The sequence below is a fragment of the Lissotriton vulgaris genome, unplaced genomic scaffold (assembly GCF_964263255.1).
Source record: "Lissotriton vulgaris unplaced genomic scaffold, aLisVul1.2 SCAFFOLD_1062, whole genome shotgun sequence".
Taxonomy (NCBI): Eukaryota; Metazoa; Chordata; class Amphibia; order Caudata; family Salamandridae; genus Lissotriton; species Lissotriton vulgaris.
In genome coordinates this window covers 163,912-185,008 of record NW_028251002.1, presented here as the reverse complement: position 1 = coordinate 185,008, position 21,097 = coordinate 163,912, and the positions used below count along the sequence as shown (strand labels likewise).

At 52.3% G+C, this 21,097-nt stretch overlaps 1 protein-coding gene across 1 annotated transcript in view; it reads right to left on the bottom strand.

Annotated features, from left to right (window-relative positions):
* The window catches only part of LOC147663065 (uncharacterized), a 246,011-nt gene extending 233,695 nt beyond the window's left edge, over positions 1–12,316 (bottom strand). The window contains exon 1 of the mRNA XM_086950708.1: positions 12,185–12,316. The gene's annotated coding sequence lies outside the window, so the exon portion shown is untranslated. The remainder of the gene's footprint in view (positions 1–12,184) is intronic.
* Between the last annotated feature and the right edge of the window lie 8,781 nt (positions 12,317–21,097).

Sequence of the window (21,097 nt, the reverse complement as noted above, 5' to 3'; positions counted from 1 at the left end):
ATCTCTCCCCGAAACTGCGCAAGCGCAGCCAACGGTCCTCGAAATAAAAAGCCTTCATGTATTGTTTTTGTGCAGAAAGGTCCCCAGTGGTGCAAGGGTGCCTGCATTGGTGCCAGGCTGTTGAAACGGCGCCAGCCGGGGGAAAGGACAGGAATGCACCTTATTAGATTGTTCCTGCCCTTTCACTTTGGCGTAGGGTAGCACAGCAAAGTCGACCTCCAAATTTCTGTAAGTATGCCTCTCAGGGGCATATTTACAAGGGAATTTCGCCACCAGAAAGTCACTTTTTCAGATGCAATGCCTTGCTCCATATTTACAAAGCACTGATGAGCCACTTTCCTTGGCTTCACACTGCTATGTATATAGTGTCACCCCGGGATGACTACCTATGGTGGAGCAGAAGTGGGGGAGGAGGAGCTTGTGCTTGTGCTATTTTTCGTGTCCTCTGGTGAGCAACCACCCGCCCATCCAGCCCGTCCATCTGCCAAAAATCCAGCCCGTCCAGCCGCCGAACATTTACCGAAAACCACCTGAAATTGCCCGAAGCCACTCGTTGTGACCAAGGTTATTTGCAGGTTGCCGGTTGCCGCTGCTGTTGCCGTTTGCTGGTTGGTGATTGGTGGTCTGCGAGGCAGCTGAGGCAGCCCTGCGACAGCCAGTCCCTGAGAGCATCGGAGGTGGCGTCAGAGGAGGCGGAGAGCGGAGGACGTGTGCAGGGTGCAGAGGGCTGTGGGCGGCCAGTGGAGCAAAGCTGGTGAAGCCTCTTGATTGAATGCGCAGCAGGCAGGGGTCCTGTGAGAGAGTGCAGATTGGAGCCCGGCTGCCACGGTTTCCGCAGTGCCATCCGTGCCGGCCATCGGTTGGGTCGGCAAAGATGCCGAGCGAGGACTGCTGCATTTTCGCGGCTTAAGTGGCTCCTGTTGATTTACAGTGGGTGCGTTAACGCTCGAAAACTGTGCAGCTGTGTACCGCATGCGCGTCCTCTCCGGTTTGACTTTTGCTGTACTGAAGAGACCCGGTTGAGATATTGCTCGTCTGGATTTACCATTGGGTAACCCGATTTTGGAAGGTTTCGGACGGCCAGATAGGCCTGTGGCAATTGAGTACAGAGCTCTTCTTGAGAACCAGGTGAGCGCGTGGTGAAGGTATTTAACATCTCAGCACATCTTGCGTTTTAACCCGCCATTCACCCGCCAATCATCCTCCCCTGGGTTACTCTCTACCAAGTTTAATAACTAGTTCAACCATTGTAGCTATTATCAGCTAAAAGACAGCTAAGTATCTCATGCCCCCTATAACTAGTTACTGCAATCACTCAACCCAGAATGGCTTACAAAAAATTAAGATCTCGTACGATCTTTATGAAAAGACTCGGAACACGTAAGCCATACGCAAAAATGCAGGCAAGAAGGTCTATATAGGACAAGTGGCGGGGAACACTGAAATAACAGTATTCTTTTCAAAAATAAATCATTATGAACAAGGGATTGACCCTAATGGTCAAGTAAGTGCGCAGAATGTCGGAAACATCAATGTAGTGCATCTGACCAATCTAAGAGAAAGTAAAAAAAAACTTAAGGGAAATAAAGTCAGTAACTCCACTGTTCAAGAACTGGTAAATACAGAAGCACTGCAGGATCAGGGAATAACATCTACATTTTTACTGGAACATAAATTACGTCAAATTTCTGCAACAGATTTTACTCTGCCATACATTAATGTTTCTCTCTCGAGCCAAGTGCCTAGAGAGATGAAGGATCACTTCACAATTGTAAATAGTACCACCCAAAAAAATAACAATTTCACCAGGGAATCTCTCTCTATCATCAGAATTTCTCTCTATAATGCATTCACAATCTCCAAATGGCCATACACCGGTATCTATCTCTTTATTTACTCTACAAATATTTTTAGGATCAATCCTTACCCTCTTGGGGAACATGATGGAAAACTCAGATCAGATGTTGGACACACAAATAGGTATGTTGCAATATCTCGTAGATAAAAAAAGGAAACAGCAATGTATCTGCCAGTCACCACCTCCAAAAGGAGTAGGAAAAATTGAGGCTAACCTCCCCAACCACAAAGATACCCCTTCAAACGAAGATGTATTATTCAAGACGAAGCATATATCAACCCGAACGGGGAGGAGTAAGCAAAAAGTATCATAGAAAAAGTCAGAGAACACTCAAATGTTTTCGCTTAGCAAACTTTTTAAGGAATCAGATAACGATAAAGTTTCAAACCAGGTCAGTTCGTACTATCCAATTTATAATCAGACCAATTCCAAAGTCGCAGCCGACCAAACTAATAATTCTTTGACTACCAAAATAAAAAAAAAAGAAAATCTTCTGAATCTCCAGCCCCACTCCTTTCAGATACGGCGTTATCTAAAAACGAAAGGGGAACGAATAAGAACACAAAGAAGAGGCAGAAGAAAAGAATAACAAGGACACTCATGAAACAAAAACCACAAATGTTAAAGTTTCCAAAATCTTCATCCCCCGATCTTCAAACTTCTGAACAAGACAAATCCTTGAAAAATAACTCAAATCAGAACATCACAGAGAAGATTGACACACAATCAAAAGAGATCATAAACTTCTTAATCCCCCTGGCAGTTAGCTTTTCAACTGCCTTAAGATGCATAAAACTTTCCCATCCAGTGTCCACTCAATCGACAGAACAGCCTCGGACCCCTTACGAACTGCAGACTAACTCAAGTATTTTGGAGTTCACAGATCTAGTCCCATCAGGGAATGACCCACTCAACTGGGAGAGAATTATGAATCTTATGCAAAAGATACACGTGTTACACACTTTTTCAAGTTCAGAGATGAAATTAGTAGTCTTTCCGCTACAGTACAAAATCACGGTGGCTGTAGTGGAGTTTTGGTCTCCGGTGATTCCGGGAATTATTTTGAAGGAAAGAGAAACTCTGTTTAAAAATGGATACTGTTGGACAGGCCACATGACGGGCCGCTCTCCCCCGGCTCGACCAGGCCCGAGCCCAGTCACGCAAGCACCACACACCACCATTGCACGCCCTGCGTCCCCTCAGGGACCCCTGCCCTCGAACATGATAACCTCGTGGGTCCGATCCACTGCCGGCCCATGCACCCAGCCCGGGCCGCCATCTTGGACACCTCGCCACGAGGCCGCCTGGCCCCCGATCGACCTCAACCCTGGGCCTAGCCCAGCCTCAGACAATCCGGCACCACCCTCCACCCAGGAGGTGAGCGGGCTACTTGGCAAGTCAATGGGAGAAAGAGGTGCCGATGGCTCTCCCCCCGCCCAGTGCCGCTCGCCCATCGCCTCCCCGGGCGCTGGCTCCACCCCCCTGCTGGGTGTCTGGACTCCCTCATCCCGGACCTCCCGACCTCCAAGTGCGAGGGTCCGGACATCAAAGCACGCCAGCCCTATAACTGGGGCAGCTCCAGAGCAGGAAGTCAGTTGTATCTTGGAGTCGAGAGACGTAAGAGGAACTCATCCTGGACGGACTACTGGCGCTGCCGTAGCTCTGTCCTGTGCACCATCGTCCTGCCTGTTGGCGCTGCCACAGCCGTCGTAACCTTCATTCTTCACCGTCGTCCGGATCTGCTGGCGAGGCCGCGGACCGTTGTAACCATCATCTTCATCGGGACCTGCTTGGCTTCTCCACGGCCCGTCGACCATCCTTCATCCATCTCGGGACCTGCTTGGCTCCTCCACGGCCCGATCAGCAACCACGCCGAGCTCGAGGATTGAGAGCTATTTAACTCATTGGTAACTAAGACTGTCCCGCTACCCTTTCTCCTCAACCAGAGATCAGAACCGAGGGGACCCCTGAGTCCAGACCTCCTTGTATCATAACGACGTAACCTAAGAATTGCATATAAAGTCTCGTTAACCTTCAATCTTGTGTGGTGTCCGTCTGTGGGGGGGAAGTTACTTACCTGTACAGTCGTTGGAGACGGCTCTCCCTGGAGACCTCTCCCCGTAATCTCGGCCGACCCTCCCGGTCCGTCTAACATTGGTGGCCAGCGGCGCGATCCGAATCACCGCAGAACGTACAGAGAGTAGCTCACCCCACAACGAACAACAAATGTCGACTAAAGAGAGCGGATCAACTGAGAAGTTCCAAATGGAAAAACTAGAGGAATACAGCCATCGTGAACTAAAGCAGTTCTGCATCGAACTAGGTATCGCTACCACCGGACTAAGTACCAAGGACGATTTTAAGCATGCCCTAGAATCTTGGGCAGAGACCGGGGATGTCGAAGCCCCTGAGCAAAGCACCGCGAAAAATACCAACACGGCCCCTGAGGGGCAAAGAACCAGTCTCTCGCAAGACGAGATCCAAGAAAGAGAAAAAGCCCGACTACACGAACTCGAAATGGCCCGACTCAAGATGGACATAGAACTCAAATTGGCCGAGCAAAAAATAAACTTAGAGCACCTTCGCCTCCGAGAAGAAAGAGAGGAGAAACAGAGGCAAAGGGAGCTCGAGGAAAAAAGACTAACGTACGAGCACGAACGGAACCTAGCCGAGATCAACCTGCGCAAACAAAATAAAGAGTTAGGGGTGCCCGACAGACCGTCCACCCCAGGGACCGCGGAGAAAAAAGTGCACATCCCCAAGGATGTGGTCCGAGAATATTTTCGAGAAGACGACATCCAGCAATGGTTTAAGGCCTATGAAATCGCGATGACTGCGCACCGGATCGATAGAGCCGACTGGGGAGCCGGCCTATGGGGCAAATTCCTCAATGAGGGCCGCGATACTCTGTTACAGCTCCCAGACCACCAGATGACCTCCTACGACCATATGAAAGCGGCCCTCCTCACCCGCTATGGCCTCACGCCCGAGATGTACCGTCAGAGGTTCCGAGACTGCACACGCATTCCAGGTACAACTTGGGTGGACTATGTAACGTACTTTAGCCGAGCCTTCGAAGGCTGGATCAGAGGGAACAACGTCACGACCTACGAGCAGCTGTTCAATCTGATGGTATGGGAGCATCTGTCCAACAATTGCTTCATTGAACTACGCCAACACCTCCTCGACAGCAAGTTAACCGATCCCCGGCAGCTCGCAGCCGAAGCTGACCGGTGGGAGATCACCAGAGTGGGCCGGAATGGGTCCTACGAGCAGAACAGGAACAACAATGGTCACTACCGACCCAGAGGAGGAGGAGGGGGCCAAGGACGAGGAAGAGACAATACTCCGGCCGCCCCCGCTACCAGCACCACCCCCCCGGCCAACCGGGGCAGCACCCCGGCGCGACCGGGATACAGAGCCAATGTTACATGTCACCGATGCCAACGAGTCGGCCACTATGCAAACGACCCAAGCTGCCCGCAGTATCAGAGTCCAAGACCCCGCCAGGTGGCCGCCGCGGCACTAGGGGAAGAACAGATCTCCGAGGAACAAGAAACAGGCGAGCAAGAGTATCAAGAGTGGGAGCCAGCCGCCATGACTCTCGCGTGCTTAGGGGGAAGAGACATGGTCCCGCGGGTCCCCCTACCCGCTAACACCCAGAAGTACAGCCAATGGGTGAGCATCAATGGACAACGGGCCGAAGCCCTTCGAGACACCGGGGCCAGTGTGACAGCCGTCCGCTGTCATCTGGTGACCCCAGAACAATATCTACCGAACGTTCTCTGCCCTGTGCGATCAGCCGACAACTCGGAAAGTCTGTGTCGGATGGCCTGCGTCCCCTTTGAGTGGGGAGGGGTCTCCGGCATGTTGAAGGTAACGGTCCGAGACGACGCCCCCGTGGAATGCCTCCTCGGAAATGACCTGGAAAGCTCCCCGTGGGCAGCCGTGGAGCGAAAAGAACACTTGGGGATGTTGGGCGTCCCAGACTGGGCGTGCGTCACCACCCGGTCCATGGCCGCCCGTGCCAACCATCACCCGGAAGAACCCGAATGGCCGGCGCCACCGCCTCCGGTCGCCCCCGCCGAGACCCCCGACCATGGCATCCCCCTCGAACTTGCTCAACCTTCCGACCTCGCTAATCTTGATCAGTGGGCTCAAGAAGGGGGACCCACACAAGAACAATTTCGTCAGGAACAGAAGACCTGTCCCTCCCTTGAGGGACTCCGACAACAAGCGCTCGCCCAAAGCGCCGGGGATACCTCCGGAACTCATTGGGTCTACTGGGACAATGATCTATTGTACAGCGAGCAACGAATCGCCGAGCTGGGGGCCAACCGAGTACTAGTGGTGCCCCTCCGCTTTAGAGACTTCCTGCTAAACCTGGCCCACGATGCCCCCCTGGCAGGGCACCTGGGACAGGATAAAACCTACAGCCGCCTAGTGACCCACTTCTTCTGGCCCAAAATGAGAAACGATGTGCACCAGCATTGCCGATCTTGCCCCACGTGCCAAGCCAGTGGGAAGAGCGGCCGCAAATTAAAGGCTCCCCTGCAACCCTTTCCAGTAGTCACAACCCCATTTGAGAGGGTCGGGATAGACATTGTGGGACCCCTGGACCCGCGTACAAGACAAGGCCATCGCTTCATCCTGGTACTAGTGGACCACGCCACCCGCTACCCTGAGGCTATTCCTCTCCGGACCGTGACAGCCCCAGTGGTCGGCCGGGCCCTGATGGGGATCTTCTCCCGTGTGGGGTTCCCCCGGGAAGTCGTCAGTGACAGAGGCACGAACTTTATTTCTAAATATATGAAGTCCCTCTGGCAACAGTGTGGGGTCACCTACCGCTTCACGACCCCCTATCACCCCCAAGGAAACGGACTTGTTGAGCGGTTCAATCGCACGCTAAAAGGGATGATCGGGGGATTGGAAGAGCCCCTCCGTCGCCAGTGGGACGTGCTGCTGCCGTGCCTCCTCTTCGCCTACCGGGAGGTCCCACAGAAGTCCCTAGGCTTCAGCCCCTTCGAGCTGCTCTATGGGCACCCAGTACGGGGGCCACTCAGCCTGATCAAAGAAGGCTGGGAGATGCCTCCGGCCAAGAGTCCTCCAGATGTCTTCCGGTACCTCCTCACCCTCCGCAACCAGTCCCGGCGGTTCAGAGACCTAGCAAAAGCCAACCTAGAGGCCAGTCAAGAGGACATGAAGAAATGGTATGACCAGAACGCCTCATCCATTGAATTCGAGCCGGGGCAACAGGTCTGGGTAATGTCCCCCACAGAACCGTGCGCTCTCCAAGACAAATGGACGGGACCCTTCAAGGTAATCGAGCGCAAGGGTCCTGCCACCTATCTGATCGATATGGAGTCCGCCCGGAATCCGCTCCGAGTCCTCCACACCAACAGACTGAAACCCCACTTTGCACGAACAGAACTCAGCCTCTTGATGGCCACAGACAATGGGGTTGAAGACGACTCCGAGCCTCTCCCTGACCTCTTGCGGACCCAGGAGCAAGACGGCTCCGTGGATGGGGTCCGACTCTCGGAGACCCTCACCAGAGAACAACGGCAAGAGTGCCAAGCCCTCCTATCACGGTTCGCCAGTCTGTTCTCCCTCACCCCGGGTGTCACTTCCTGGTGTGTGCACGATGTGGACACCGGAGACAGCCCTCCTATCCGCCACCGGGCCTACCGCGTACCTGATCGGGTACGGGCCTGCATCCAGGCGGAAGTAGCTAAGATGCTCACGCTCGGGGTCATCGAGCCCTCAGACAGTCCATGGGCCAGCCCGGTCGTACTGGTCCCCAAAGCAGCCGCCCCCGGGACCACACCAGAACTCCGGTTCTGTGTCGACTACCGGGGCCTGAATGAAGTCACCAGAACGGACGCACACCCCATCCCCCGGGCAGATGAACTGGTCGACCGAATGGGCGCTGCCCGCTACCTCAGCATCTTCGACCTGACGGCAGGTTATTGGCAGATCGGCCTCACACCCCGAGCACAAGAACGCTCTGCCTTCTCCACCCCCGATGGCCACTATCACTTTACGGTCATGCCCTTCGGCATGAAGAATGCCCCAGCGACGTTCCAACGGCTCGTCAATCAGGTCCTGGCGGGGCTCGAAGAGTTCAGCGCCGCCTACCTGGACGACATCGCTGTGTACAGCCACCATTGGACCGAGCACCTCCACCACCTCCAAGCAGTGCTGCAAGCCCTTCAGCGAGCTGGCCTCACGATCAAGGCCAGCAAATGCCAAATTGGACAAGGGTCGGTGACCTACCTCGGACACCAGGTGGGAAGCGGCCTAGTGGCCCCCCTACAGCTGAAAATTGCCGCCATCCAGAACTGGCAACCCCCTATCACTCAAACTGAGGTGCGAGCCTTCCTGGGCCTCACGGGCTACTACCGAAGGTTCGTGAAAGACTATGGTACCATCGTGGGGCCTCTCACCGAACTCACGTCAAAAAATCAGCCCAAGAAGGTGAACTGGACCCCAGAGTGTCAAGCGGCGTTCGAACAGTTAAAGGCCGCCATGTGTTCCGCTCCTGTGCTCCAGGCCCCAGACTACAGCCGGGAGTTCGTCGTCCAGACGGACGCCTCCGACCAGGGCATTGGGGCGGTCCTGTCCCAAGTGAACACCGAAGGCCTCGATCAACCGGTGGCCTTCATCAGCCGGAGACTCCTACCCCGGGAACAACGCTGGAGCACCATAGAGAGGGAAGCCTTCGCTGTGGTATGGGCCCTCAAGAAGCTCCGGCCCTACCTTTTTGGCACCCACTTTCGGGTGCAGACTGACCACCGACCCCTGCAGTGGTTGATGCATATGCGGGGGGAAAACCCAAAATTGCTACGCTGGTCCATCTCCTTACAAGGTATGGACTTCACAGTCGAACACCGGCCTGGGTCCGACCACGCCAACGCCGATGGCCTGTCCCGGTTTTTCCGCCTCGACGAAGAGAGTCCCCAAGAGGATGGGTAACTCTCCCCGCCTTCAGCTGGGGGGGACGCATGTTGGACAGGCCACATGACGGGCCGCTCTCCCCCGGCTCGACCAGGCCCGAGCCCAGTCACGCAAGCACCACACACCACCATTGCACGCCCTGCGTCCCCTCAGGGACCCCTGCCCTCGAACATGATAACCTCGTGGGTCCGATCCACTGCCGGCCCATGCACCCAGCCCGGGCCGCCATCTTGGACACCTCGCCACGAGGCCGCCTGGCCCCCGATCGACCTCAACCCTGGGCCTAGCCCAGCCTCAGACAATCCGGCACCACCCTCCACCCAGGAGGTGAGCGGGCTACTTGGCAAGTCAATGGGAGAAAGAGGTGCCGATGGCTCTCCCCCCGCCCAGTGCCGCTCGCCCATCGCCTCCCCGGGCGCTGGCTCCACCCCCCTGCTGGGTGTCTGGACTCCCTCATCCCGGACCTCCCGACCTCCAAGTGCGAGGGTCCGGACATCAAAGCACGCCAGCCCTATAACTGGGGCAGCTCCAGAGCAGGAAGTCAGTTGTATCTTGGAGTCGAGAGACGTAAGAGGAACTCATCCTGGACGGACTACTGGCGCTGCCGTAGCTCTGTCCTGTGCACCATCGTCCTGCCTGTTGGCGCTGCCACAGCCGTCGTAACCTTCATTCTTCACCGTCGTCCGGATCTGCTGGCGAGGCCGCGGACCGTTGTAACCATCATCTTCATCGGGACCTGCTTGGCTTCTCCACGGCCCGTCGACCATCCTTCATCCATCTCGGGACCTGCTTGGCTCCTCCACGGCCCGATCAGCAACCACGCCGAGCTCGAGGATTGAGAGCTATTTAACTCATTGGTAACTAAGACTGTCCCGCTACCCTTTCTCCTCAACCAGAGATCAGAACCGAGGGGACCCCTGAGTCCAGACCTCCTTGTATCATAACGACGTAACCTAAGAATTGCATATAAAGTCTCGTTAACCTTCAATCTTGTGTGGTGTCCGTCTGTGGGGGGGAAGTTACTTACCTGTACAGTCGTTGGAGACGGCTCTCCCTGGAGACCTCTCCCCGTAATCTCGGCCGACCCTCCCGGTCCGTCTAACAGATACGATGTCGTAGCAGCTGACCATAAGGAAATCCACACTCAGAACAACCCCAGAGAGATCAAAGATAGGAAAAATCACTCACCCCCACAAGGCCATAGCGGTTACATTACTAATGAAAACTTAACCATCTCAATTAGGAATGGTGAAAGAAGGATTTGGAATAAACTCATTCTCAAGGAGGAGATAAAAACAGATGTAAAGCACTGGTCCTGGATCTCGGAAAATCTAAATGGTAATAAACAGGGAAAGGCAAACATACTCCCTTTTTAACCAAGGCCTGACAATTACCTCCTGGAATATTGCAGGGAAAAGCCAGGAGAAACTTCTAAATATCCTGGAAGATGACCCGGGGATTGTGGCACTCCAGGAAACCTGGTCAACTACAACTTTTTATCTAGACAAATACATTGTATACGACATCCCAGCGGAACCAGTCAGCCGGGGGCACGCCAAAGGTGGAATCGCCGTACGTCTAAGCGAAAATTTCTTCTGGGATCAGGAAATCAACTACCGACAGATCGCCCTGCTTGACGCGACAGGAAAGATCTTCGCAGCCAGTGTTTTGGACCATTTTGAAGAGTGGGCCTTTCAACTGGTTCAATCCCATTAAACCAAGCTGGGTTCCCGCAAAAAACATTCTGTAATCGATAATATAGCGATGTTACAAACAATAATTGATAAATATGTGGTTTCGAAATCACAGGTTGTCTACTCTGTCTTTGTTGATTTTTCAACAGCATTTGACAGAGTGGACAGACCAACACTCTGGTGCAAGTTAAAAAACTGGGAATCCCGGACAACATGATACATATAATTGTGTCACTCCACTCCGAAGCTTGGTGTCAAGTATTATTGGGGAAAGAGAAGGGCCTCACACCCCCAATTAAAACACGAATGACCTAAGGCAAGGGTGCCTCTTAGCTCCTCTATTCTTTTCCCTTTATCTCAGTGATCTCCCAGATTGTTTTATGCAGGTTATTAATTTCCCTCCAAAAATATCATTACATAAAATTCACACCTTGATGTATGCAGATGATGTGATTATCCTTGATCTTACTCCGTTCGGCTTCCAAAGGAACCTGCATGCACTTACGTTATGTACAGAAAAAAATGTTTAGTCCCTAACATAACAAAGACAAAAATAGTTCCTTTTCGAGGAAGACAAAGATATGTAAATTATAACTGGACCTTAGGAGGCCAACCATTGGAAATAGTGAAGGAATACACCTATCTAGAGTGTATTTTTCTCAAACTTAAAAAAATTAATCTCATTTGTAGCACTTGGCCCACAAAGCTGACGCTCATGCAGGGGCACTTCAACGATTATATTCCTCTACCGGCACAGGCACGTTGGCTTCCCATCGAGGCAAGATCTATCTACAAGACTGCCTGTATCACCCACAAAGCCTTGCACACTTCCTCCCCTCGATACCTGGCGAATAAACTGAAATCGCTGGAGGCTTGAGACCGTCTCGAAATGCGGAAAAGTTACTGCTCGAGCCCCCCCCTTCAAAAGGGAATGATGGATGACTCAATCCTTTTCAGGCAACACAGTGAGAATCTGGAACTCACTTCCGCCTCAGCTCCGGACCACCGCCTCCTCCCAGGCCTTCAAAACGGACCTCAAAGCTCTCCTCCTTCAAAGACACTTGCAAATGTATTTTACGCCCTCTCTATTATCTGAAGGAAGTCACTCCTTTATAGGAAATTCTGTTCTCCAAGACTATGGAAGTGCCTTCCCAGTGTGTTCTTGTGATTCGAGTGTTTGCCGTTTATTGCAGTATTATCCTTCTACCTGTGTTTGGTTCTCTTTTGTAACTTGCACACACCACTTTTCTCTTGTAACGCACTGTTTGCACCTCTTACATTTGGTTTGCTTTCGATACTTGCACAAGTGCCACCATTGCCTACGTAACGTTTGTTCTTGTGTTTGAGTGTCTGCCATGTATCACAGTATTATACCTCTACTTGTACTTTGTATGCTTTTGTAACTTGCACACATGTCACTTTTCCCTCCTGAAATGCCCCGTTTGCTCCTCTTGTATTTTGTTTGCTCACATTCGTCACTTTTGCCTCATGAAACTTAACGTTTGCTGTTGTAATTTGTTCGCTTGTAATTTTTCCTCATGTATCAGTTTTGTTCCTACTGTGAAGCGCTCTGACACCCTCGGGTAAAGTCCGCGCTATAGAAAAACGCATAAATAAATACAATAAATAAAAAGACCGACAGGAGTGAAGGGTGTCCGGTGACAGGAGCACTTACCTTCGAGCAGCAGCCTTCAGCTCCGCCGGGCGGGTCCTGGAGACTTCTGGGCCTTCGACGTCCCCTACGGTATATATACCCTTCACGTGTTTGTAGTGACGCATCCCTTAGTGTCTGTTACTACGCACCCCCTCCCCCGCCCTCTGTACCTGCATCCCTGACACCCTGCGCTTTGAAAGTGAAAGTCTTTGGGCCCAGGGCGCGGTCACCAGGGGAGGAGGCCTCCGGGGCTCGTGGAGAGCATCACATGACAGCCCGGCGCCCCTTCCACCGCCACAGACCGCTGCCTGGAGTCACACTGCGCGCAGAGGGCAGCGCCGCCCCCACTGCACGGCCCCCAGCGGGCGGACTCTTCCTTCCCCACTCATCAGTCAGATTCCCTCTTCTGGCGGCCTTAGCCTTACTCCCGAGAGTCTCGCTCCAAACGTACACGTCTATCCTAAGCTAAACAAGCATTGGCACAGTCAGTGGGTCTGCCCCTTACAGCCAGTCTTTTGGCTTTCTCAGTTGTTGTTTACTTTAGAAATGTTTTTTGCAAACCTTTATTGCTGGACAACCTGCCCGGCCCTTATAAGTGCGTAAAATCACCCTTTTATGTTGTCTCAAAAATCACGCACGCCCATAGCTGTCATTGGCGCTTATGGGATGAGCTACTTCAATCACTCAGGTGTTTGTTATGCGTGACTACTCACTCGTGAGGGTCTCAAAACGCTGGGTGTGTGTGTGTGTGGGCGCAAGTTCCAGTCCATCAAGGAGGGGGTCTGTCGAAGAGCCAGGTTTTGAGGTTTCTTGTGAAGATGGGGAGCGATGTTGTCTGTCTGAGGTGGAGCGGAAGGGCGTTCCATGGTTTGGCCGCGAGGAAGGAGAAGGAGGGAACTCCCGATCTGGTATTTCCAGTGCGGGGGACCTCGGCGTAGGAGAGCTGGGCTGATCGTAGGGTCCTTTGGGGTGCGTGGAATTTGAGCCGGCTGTTCAGGTATGCTGGTCCGGTGCAGTGGAGGGCCTTGTGTGCGTGGGTGAGCATCTTAAAGGTGATTCTCGTCTCGACGGGGAGCCAGTGGAGTGTGCGCAGGTGCTGGGAGATGTGGCAATGTTTTGGCAGGTTGAGGACCAGTCTTGCGGCGGCGTTTTGGATGTTCTGTAGCTTGCGGGTGAAGTTTTTGTTTATTCCAGCATAGAGTGTGTTGCCGTAGTCAAGTCTGCTGGGGACCAGGGAGTGAGCGAACGTCTTTCTGTGTTCCAGGGGGATCCATTTGAAGGTCTTATATAGGAAGCAGAGGGTGTGGAAGCAGGAGGACGAGACAAAGTTGATCTGGTGGTCCATTTTGAGCTCGGATTCCAGGGTGATTCCCAGGTTGCGTGCATGGTCCGTGGGGGTGGGTGGGCTTCCGAGGGCGGGAGGCCACCAGGTGTTGTTCCAGGAGTCAGGTTGGGCCCATGAGGAGTACTTCTGCTTTGTTGGTGTTTAGTTGTAGGCAGCTGTTTTTCATCCATTTGGCGACGGCTTCCATGCCTTCTCGAAAGGTGTGTCTGGCGGTGTTGGGTCTGTTGGATAGGGAGAGGATGAGTTGGGTGTCGTCTGCGTATGACACAATGTTGAGTCTGTAGGTTCTAACGATGAGTGCGAGCGGAGCTATGTAGAGGTTGAAGAGCGTAGGGCAGAGGAAGGACCCCTGGGGGACTCCGCAGGTGGTAGGTGTAGGGTCCGAGAGGAAAGGGGGGAGTCTGACCCGCTGCGTTCTGCCGGAGAGGAAGGAGCTTATCCAGTTGAGGGCCTTGTCTTGGATCCCTGCATTGTGGAGTCTGCGTATCAGGGTGCAGTGAGAGACTGTGTGGAACGCCGCTGAGTGGTCGAGGAGGATGAGGTCTGCTGTTTCTCCTTTGCCCAGTAAGGTGCAGATGTCTTCTGTTGCGACGAGGAGGGTGGTTTCCGTATTGTGCTTTTTTTCTGAAGCCAGATTCGGAGGAGTCGAGGATGTTGTGCTGTTCAATGAATGTGGCAAGTTGGCTGTTGATGGCTTCCTCAATGACTTTCACTGGGAACAGGAGCAGAGAGATGGGTCTGTAGATTTTGAGGTCAGTGGGGTCCGCCGAGGGTTTCTTCAGGAGGGGGTTGATCTCAGCATGTTTCCAGTCATTCGGGAATGAGGCAGTTGCCAGGGAGCGGTTGACGGTGTGGCAGAGCATGGGTGCGATGGTGTCGGCGGCTCTGTTTAAAATGTGGTGGGGGCAGGGGTCCGTAGGGGCCCCGGAGTGGATTGACTTAATTGGCTTCAGTGTGTCTTCGGTGGTGGTGAGGTCTGTCCAGGGGTCGATCGCTGGCTCAGGGTGTCGGGGTGGTTGGTGAGGGTTCAGTGTGTTGGTTGTCTTCATCGAAGTTGTCGTAGATGTTCTTGATTTTGTGGTGGAAGAAGGTGCTGAGTTTGTAGCAGAGGTCTTGTGAGGGAGTGATGTCGGTGGACTAGATGGTGGGTTGGGTGAACTCCTTCATGATGTTGAAGAGTTCTTTGCTGTTGTGTGCATGAGTGGAGATTCTGTCTTCAATCGCTTTTTTCCTCATTTTTCTGATGAGTTGGTGGTGGCTGTTGGTGGCGGCTCTGAAGTTGTTGTGGGCCTCTGTGGATTTGGTGTTCCTCCAGGCCTTTTCGAGGTAGCGGCAAGTGCATCTGGTCTCTCGAAGTTCGGTGGTGAAACATCTAGCTTTCTTGGCGAGGGTGTTGTTGTTTTTCTTGAGTGGGGCTATGGTGTTGGCGCTGTAGGAGATCCATCTGTGCAGGGTTCGGGCTGCGGTGTTGGCGTTTTCCGCAATGGTTGGGGTGGAGTTGCTGAGTGATGAGGTTAGCTGGTCGTCAGTGATTCTGGTCCAGTTTCTTTGTGGGAGCAGGTGCTGGTGTCTGTGGATGGTGGGTGTTCTGAAGGTGAAGTGGACGCAACAATGGTTGGTCCATGGGCGTTCGGTGGTGTGGCTGAAGGTGATGGAGTTACCTGTTGTGAAGAGGGTGTTGAGAGTGTGTCCTGCTGAGTGCGTAGGTTCAGTCATGATCTGGCGGAGTCCAATGTTGTGGAGATTGTCCAGGAGGGATGTTGTGCTGGGGTCCAGTTCGCTGTCCAGGTGGAAGTTGAGGTCTCCCAGTAGGGTGTAGTTGGTGGACGTGATGGCATGCGGGGAGATGATGTCCGTGATGGAGTTGTAGAAAAGTCTGCAGGGTCCAGGGGGTGGGTAGATGAGGGTTCCTCGGAGGGTGGAGGTAGGGTTGGCCTGTATCTTGAAGTGAAGGTGTTCCATCAGGTCTGTGGGCTCGTCAACGAGTGTGCTCAGGCGGAGGGTGGATTTGTGGACGGTGGCGATTCCTCCTCCTGGGCGGGTGGGGCCGTCCTTCCTAGAGATCCTGTATCCTTGGGGAATGGCGATTGCGATGTCCGGTCCTGAGATGGTGTTGGTCCAGGTTTCGGTAAAGAATGCTTCTTCCGGGGTTGTGCTGTCAAGAAGGTCCTAGATTTCGGTGGCATGTTTGTGGAGGGACTGGACGTTGAGGAGGATGCATTGCAGGGTCTTTGGTTTGGTTGTATTCTTGCGGGCAGGTTGCACTGGGTCTGTGGTCTTGGCGGTGCTGCAGGTGTGCCGTCAGCGGTGACAGCTGAAGGGTTCCGTGGGTGTCAGCTGGTGATGCTAGCTTGCAGTTGTTGTTGCATCCTGGGTTGAGAGCGTAGAGTGCCGCTGGGTCATGGCGTTGGCGGTGCAGTGATCCAGGGTTACTGGAGCTGGTCGCAGTTGGGTCGCGGATGGGCACAGACTGGCTTGCTACATCATGGAACTGGTGCAACGTCTTTGCTGAAAAATGCTTCCTTGATTCAAACCTGCGCAATGCTATGCTTTACTTATTAGATTTTTGTTGTTCCAGCCTTGTTTTATTTATTATTATTATTATTATTATTATATTTGGGTTTGTAAAGCGCACAGATACCCTGGGGTTTCCCGGCGCTGACAGAGGAAAAGAAGCAGGGAGACAAAAGATGGGAGAAGATTAAGCAGAGAAAAGCCAGGTTTTCAGGCCTTTCCTGAATTTCAGGTAGCAAGTTTCAAAGCGCAAAGAAATGGGGAGTGTGTTCCAGAGTGATGGCGCCAGATAGGAGAAGGAGCGACCACCAACTCTGGTGCGTTTGAAACTGGGCACGGAGAAGGTGCCAAGAGAGGAGGATCTGAGGGTGCGCACTGGACAGTACGGTTGAACCAAAATGGAGAGGTAGGAGGGGGAGTTGCCTGTTTTAATCCCGTGCATATAGCAGAGGGCTTTGAATTTTGCTCTTGATTCGATGCGCAGCCAGTGAAGGCTGCGCAGGGAAACGCTGGCAGAGGCAGTTCTGGGCAGATTGCAGAGCAGGCGAGCAGCCATGTTTTGCACCACCTGTAATTTACGTGTTACCTCCTTGCTAGCCCCAAGGAGGAGCACGTTACCGTAGTCTAACCTGGAGGTTACTAAAGCCTGGACCACAGTTCTTTGGGTGTCTGGCGGAAGCATCCATGCTATTTTTCTCAGCCACCGCATGATATTAGTACAGGTGGCTGAGACTTTCACAACATGCTGCTTCATGGACAGTTGGTTGTCAAATGTAACTCCCAGGTTGCGAGCCTTGGTGGATGGAACCGGCAGGGGACCCATTTGCTGAGGCCAATGCTTAGGGCCCCAGAGAGAGGTGTCAGGACCGAATAGAAGGAGTTCGGTTTTGTCGCCGTTTAGTTTTAGTTTATTGGTCTGCATCCAGTTGGCAATATTAGTGAGCCCAGATCGGAGAGATGAATTGGGGGCGTGTTTATTAGAGGAGAGAGAAAAAATGATTTGGGTGTCGTCCGCGTATGAAAATATAGAGAGACCAGATTGTTCTGCCAGAGAGGCGAGAGGACTGACATAAATATTGAAGAAAAGGGGGCTTAAGATAGAGCCTTGGGGTACACCGTGTCAGAACTATTTTTCTAACTTTGTGTGGTATCTTTTTATGTGTTATTTTCTCTGTCTTATGCTTCCAAGTGTTACACAAATGCTTTATTCATTGTCTCTAAAGTTAAGGCTGACTGTCCTGTGTGAATCTACTAGGGGGTGAGTGAATGTTAATTTAGGGTCTACCTGAAACTTACTGTTGGACTTGGCCCTTTTTGCAGGGTCATCCCTGAACTTTTTGCCTTTCTCCTGTATTTTGTCTGACCTGTTGTTGGCTATTTTATGACTCTGGGCACTTTACCACTGCTGATCAGTGCTAAAGTGCATATGCTCTCCCTATTGTAAATTCATGTATTAATTTGTGATTCCATGATTGAGTATTTGGTTTACTTGTCAGACCCTAGTACAGTTCACTGAGTGTGCCCAGGGCGTGTAAATCCAAATGCTGCTAGTGGGCTTGTGGCACTGGTTGTGCCACCCACAGAAGCGGCCTTGTAAAATGTGTCTAAATTCTGCCATTGCAGAGCCTGCGTGCAGTCTGGTGCTGTCATGCTGACTGGGCAAGTGCACCCACTTGCCAGTCCCTAAACCTTTTCTTTTTTTCATAATAGTCACCCCTTTGGTAGGCCCATGGGCAGGGTGCATTGTAAGTAGAAGGTAGGACAAGCCCTGATGTGCGTGGCATATCCTAATAGTGAATTACAGCCATTTTCATTTTTCACTCTTGCAAGGCTACCTGTTCTCCATAGGCTAGAATGGGCTGTTAGAATGATTACATTCTATAATCCTAACCGACTCAGAGAACATGGTAAAAATTCGAATTTATAATGCCTGGACTCAGAATAATAAAATACATCTTTTAGTGAAGTTTATTTTAATATTCTGTGTTTGTAAATGCCACTTTTAGAAAGTAGGTATTTGCTTGTCTAACTCTCCAAAGCCTGCCTCTGCTAGTTTGTGTAATCCTATGTCTGGTTTTGTGAGTGACAGGGCTGGGGGATTCCAGGAGAGAGGCTGGGGCAGTCCAGTGGTGAATAGAGAGATCTGCATCTAGATGGGAGGGAGGAGTTGCACCTGGGACCTGAATTGGGCTGAGCCTTCCCCCTACAATGCCAGCCCCCCCCCCTGTGGTGCGCCTCTTGTCTCTGCCCTGCACACTGAAAGGAGAGAAGGAAGACTGTCAACAAAGTGCTCCAGGACTGTACTTGCCTTCCACAATGCTGGGCCCACCTCTGATGTCTGATGTTCCTACCCTCCACTGTGAAAGGAAAGGAGAAATCTGGTAAACAGAGTGCTTCAGAACTGGTGTGGACTGGGAAAAGACCCCTCTCCCCTCAGAGAACAAAGGGTTTTGGGGTATGAATATTGGGACCCTAATCCCACGAAATTAGATCACTTCTGGACTTACAAGACAAAACCTTTGCTGAGGAGAAGGAACCTGAAGAAACTGAGGAGAGACTATTCCCAAGCTGAAGTGCTGCATTGGGGGATTAGCCTGCAATGGTTGCCTGAATGCCAAAGAGAGGAGAAAGGACTTTGTGGACTTTACTTTCAACTTGTGCAAAGATCTCCAAGGGCTTGGAAGAGAGCTTGCCCCCTGGCCGAAGTCCCAGGACCAGTGGACTTCACCAGCCTTTGTGAATTGCTGCTGGAAACGCTGTTTCAGTGGCTCCAGATGCAGGGAGCCGCGATCGACCCTCACGACCGGCCCGGTGTCCTGTAGTCACCACATCAAGCAACGTCCACCTCGAACAACGCAAGCTCTGAGCTCACCGACTCCGTCTCGACCCCGTCACCGAACCGTAGCCTGCACCGTGACTGGAAGGACACTGTGACGTGCAACGCCTCGCTACACCGACTCGTACTGGTCTGACCGACACGGTCACTGCTGCTGACTTCAAGTCCTGTGATTGCACTGGAGTTAAGCCCCGCCACGCACACTTCGCGACGCACCGCCCGACTTGCACCGCTATCTGGACTGATCGACGCCAGCTCTCGAACTCCGGCTCGGTCGCCGCACCGCAAGCTGCAAGCACTGCAACGAAGCACCGTCTCCCCTGCAATGCAAGCCTTGGATCCACCGACTCTGTCAATGGACCGCTGCCTGCACCGCATCGAGGGACAACATGTCCTGCAACGCTACCTATCTGCACCGCGACGAACACCGGAACCGGCTCGCACATCCGTGCCGGCCACCTCAAGGAAAAGGTACTGAGTCTGTCGACATTTGAGTGGGCCCGGACCGCCGCAGTTCACTGGATTTGTTAGACTCCGTGTTCTTTCAGCAACGCTGTAACTGGCAAGGCTACTGACTCGCACAGAACTTTGGATTAAGCCTTTTACCAGAACTCTTGAAATCTAAATAGTACTGTGGATTTTTTTGTCGTTTATTGGCCTTGTGGTAACTCTATATAAAATATACTTATTTTTGATATAAAACCTTGTGTGGTGTCCATTTGTAGTGTTGTCACTGGGTTACTGTATGTGGTCACATATGCTTAACTTTCAACGCTCGCTCACTATCTATCAGCTCAACGACAGGTCCTTGGTCAAACACCATGAGGAGGTAAAAACGCTTCTAATAGACGAGAACCCAGTCATTATGTTCCTATGTGAAACCTGGCTTAGGGATGATCTAACCAGCATCCCCAATCTAACGTTACCGGATGGGTTCTCTATGACTTACATCAATAGAGACTCGAGGGGAGGCGGCATTGCCGCCATCTATAGAACTTCCTTCACCTGTTCATTCTTAAAGGAAAATATTACTGGCTGTGAATGCGCGCGTTTTAAAATCTCCACTAGCCCTCACTGCTCCCTTTCTGGCCTTTTTATCTACAGACCCCCGGGGCCTTCCTCGAAATTCATAGAGGAGTTCCTAGAGACAGCCCATGCACTGATCACTAGCTCCGCTAATTTCACAATCCTAGGGGACCTTAACCTCCACCTAGATGACATCTCGGACACTAATATCAGCAATTTCCTAGCGGACCTATCAGCCCTGCAACTGACCCCTCTCATACAATCGCCCACGCATGTCGCTGGTCACATACTTTATCTGGTCTTTACCAACATTCCAGAAGCCAGAGCTGACTCTCCTAAGCCCATGGCCTGGACTGATCACTCTCTTGTCACATTTTCTATCCCGATCATCACCCCACCCAACAAAACGGCACCCGCCTCCTGCCTGAAACGGCCCTGGCACAAACTCCAAAAAATAGACCTCTCTGCCAGCCTAGGCGAACCTAACTTTGAGGGTACTAACGACATTGACACGTCGTATGCTGCCTTCCAAGAATGGATCACCAAGGGACTGGATACTATTATACCGGCCAAATGGACTAAAGGACGTAACACCCCCTCCAACCCTTGGTACGACGAGAAATTGAAACTACTTAGGAAAGAATGCAAGAGAGAGGAACGACACTGGAGAAAAGACTACAATCACGAGGACAAGAACTCATACCTGGTCGTGCTCAAAGCATACCACAAAGCTATACGCGCTGCCTGTGCAGCCTTCTACGCTAAAGAGATCAGCGCAAGCCCCAACCCCACGAAAACCATTTTCAAAATCATCCAAAAACAACAAAGCGGCGGCAACCCTGCCTCTTACATCTCCTCAACTCAGCAGTGTGAAGATCTTGCCACTTTCTTCACTGAAAAGGTGAGGAAGATCTACAATTCCTTCACTCAAAACCCCTTAGACTGCACCAACTCTCCCAACGCCCCTTTTGAGGGCTCCAGGCTCACCTGTCTGCCAACTATCTCTCACGAGGAGCTAGCCAAATTTTGCAGGAAGGTGAAATCCGGTGCCCCTACAGATCCTATGAGACCAGTCCATTTTCTGGGAGCTTTAGACTTCTTCCTCCCATCTCTGACCTCACTCCTCAATCTCTCCTTCTCCTCGGCCCCAGTACCCATCTGCTGGAAACAGGCCTGGGTCACTCCCATTATAAAGAAACCCACCCTAGACCCC